Consider the following 3656-nt stretch of genomic DNA (forward strand, 5'->3'; position numbering starts at 1 on the left):
CACACACACACACACACACACACACACACACACACACACACACACACACACACACACACACACACACACACACACACACACACACACACACACACACACACACACACACACACACACACATAACTTGCCAGATTAAGTTTGCACATTGAAGATCAAATGTTTTTGATGCTTTACAAGAGAAAGACGGTTCTATCGAGCTATCAAAATGAGTTTACACACTCGTTTAAAAGCTTGTGAATATTCTCAGTCACATTCCTAAGCAAAACAACAAGTCACGACAATATCAAGTCAAAATGACATTAAAATAAATCGAATACATGATTGAAACATGATTAAAAGTGATTTTTAATCATTTTAACGTCATTTTAATGACTATTTTGCTTAGGTTTCGATGTCGAAGATAATAGCGTGCAAATGTACATAAAGATATTTTTTAGATAACTTAGAACAAATAATGGCAAATAAATTCTTTCCGCGTTACTCTGTATCTGTATCAGTGCTCAAAAACTGATGCAAAAAACAAATTTTTATACATTTTCGAAAACAAATTAAATTATTAAATTGATTTGTTATTGTATATAAATTGTTACTATGTTTCATATACAGAATGTAAGATTACAAACAAGCGTGAGTTAATTTTTCTAGTGTTAAATCGTTAAGTGGTAGAAAGAATAAAACTTCTAAAGACGGCAAAGGAAAACAGCAATTTAAGATGACTCTATGTCGTTTTAAATTAATAAAATTCTTATTTGTATATTTTCTTATAATTCACCAAAGTTAAGGATTTGAATCGACGATTTACAAATATGAATATATTAATAAAAATATATATAAAATATATAAAAATATATATTAATGCGATTGCGGCGCTCAAATGGATAAAGTCCTTATACATGTATATTTTTACTTATTTGTTAAATGAAACGAACTATAATCAATTGATAACATAATTGATTGTTAATATAAATATACTTTTGTAAAAGAAGCGTTGAGTAAATATATCTATAATTATGCCGAATTGGCATCATCCTTACTATAGTTTATACTGTATAAAATACTGAATAAAATATACTTTTTGTAATACTATAAATTGCAATTTCAATAATCTTTGTTGTATAATAATTGTTTTAATTTTTTTTGTATATCTAATTATTTTTTATTGTATACATATACCTAATTGCTTACAGATTGCCTATAAGGACAACACGAATTTTGCGCACGAATATAAAATTAAGGCTAAATTGTACATGAAAATAATTTGTTTTTAAGCAGTGTAAAAATTTTAAAGTAGAAAATGTGTGTTCTTAAAACAGAGAATAGTATTTGTAGGTAATCAATCTGTAGGCAATAATATTATATGTGCAATGTAGTTGTGAACAATAGTGTCGTGTGTGCAAATGTGCTTTTTTCTCTTAATTTTATATGTATTTGTGTGCAATAACACATAGGCAATTATTGGTGTTTGTAGGCAACGAGATCCTCTCATTTTGTTAAAGGCTTTAAAAATTTAGCTCGATATATAGATTTGAAAATAATTTTGTTGAATCATCAAAATAATTATATATAGGACTCAAAATGATTGCTAGAATGTCAAAACATTTTGCAATTATTCATTATGTTTCAGATTCTTATGTAATTATTTATAATCCAATAAAATTATTTTCAGATTTGTAGTTAATTAAATTTTGAAATACTCCAACAAAATCATTTTTTTCATATAAAAGTTTGATCTTTATTTAAGAAATTAAATTAAAAACATAAAAATATGTATCTTATTATATACAGGGTCCCATTTTAAAGAACCCACTCAAATATCTCAGAAACACTACGTTAAATCGAAAAATGTTTTAGACAAAAGCTTTCTGACTTCGAGGGGGACTAAGATGGTATCATTAGTTTGACCTTGGATGGCATTGTCAAGGTCGAGATAAAATCATTTTGAATTTTTTAAATGGAACCCTCATTTTTCATTACATTATTCTTGTAACTTACCTCAAGAACTTTCCAAAACGCTATAACTATATTAAGTTTATTTTCATTAAATACTTTTTGAGTTCTAAGGTTTGCAATTACAGCACTGTCAGCATTATCCAAGGTATCCAACCGAAAATTCTTATTTGTATATTTTCTTATAATTCACCAAAGTTAAGGATTTGAATCGACGATTTACAAATATGAATATATTAATAAAAATATATATAAAATATATAAAAATATATATTAATGCGATTGCGGCGCTCAAATGGATAAAGTCCTTATACATGTATATTTTTACTTATTTGTTAAATGAAACGAACTATAATCAATTGATAACATAATTGATTGTTAATATAAATATACTTTTGTAAAAGAAGAAGCGTTGAGTAAATATATCTATAATTATGCCGACGACTAAAACCTCTAAAATGTTGTTCAAGATCATATTGATCTGGATAATATTGTTAATAATTTATCAAGACCAAGAACAATATTCAAGAGATTTTAATCGTCGGTCGGACCTTGAGCAATGCTAATGCCGACGATATTATAACTTTCAAGTCTTATAACTCGTAAAGTATTTAATAAAAAAATATTTTATTATAGAATGTTGAAAAATTCTCGAGGTAAACTAGAATATCTAATGAATATCTAATGAAAAATGGGGAATTTATTTAAAAAATTCAAAGTGACCTTATCCTGACCTTGACAACGCCACTCAAAGTCTAAACTAAATCAATGATCTGGTGTCCCTCTCGAAATCACAAAACTTTTATCTGAAACATTTTTCGATTTAACGCAGTGTTTCTGAGATATTTGGATGGATTTTTAAAATGGGATACCCTATATATAAATGTACATATGTTACATGCGTTAAAAAAATTATATTTTAATATTATATTGTATCACAATACACTTGTGTCACGTAAGGATGATCTTTTCTTATTTTTAACTTTCGATCAAGTAAGTAATTATGAACTCTTTTATGTTTTCTTATTGGACAATATCTGCAGCATTTTATTTATCTGCAATTGAAAGACTTATGTATCACAAAAGAGATACACATTATATCTTATATATGTAATATGACTGTCAATGATTAATTAATATTAATATTAAGTGTGGGAAAAAGTTCGGCGTTTTTCCCGTTAGATGTAATGATGGGAAAAACGCCATGAAATTTTTCCCACACCTAATATTACAGAATGATTAATTAATATTACAGAACAAAGAGTAAAATGTATAAAAAAATAATGTATGATAATACATCAACATCATATGTCAATATGACGTATTGTATGTAAACATAATGTTTTAAATATAATTGCTTTGCAAATATAATCTGTTTTTGCATGCAAAAATTTATAACTTATATAACACTATAATCATAAAATGGTGAATGGTGAATAAGAAATAATTAGTCGAAAAGCAGATCATTACATTTTTAAGATTAGCTGGCTCATAATCATACATTAGTATAAAAACGAAATTTCCGTTGTTTTACTAATGATTATTAATTCTCTATACGCGTGTATCATTATAGATATAATGGAATTATCAAGAGCTATTAGGTATAAATCGTGCGTGCGTGCGTGTGTGTGTGTGTGTGTGTGTGTGTGTGTGTGTGTGTGTGTGTGTGTGTGTGTGTGTGTGTGTGTGTGTGTGTGTGTGTGTGTGTG

This window comes from Atta cephalotes (genome assembly GCF_000143395.1).
Source record: "Atta cephalotes unplaced genomic scaffold scaffold00004, whole genome shotgun sequence".
Classification (NCBI taxonomy): domain Eukaryota; kingdom Metazoa; phylum Arthropoda; class Insecta; order Hymenoptera; family Formicidae; genus Atta; species Atta cephalotes.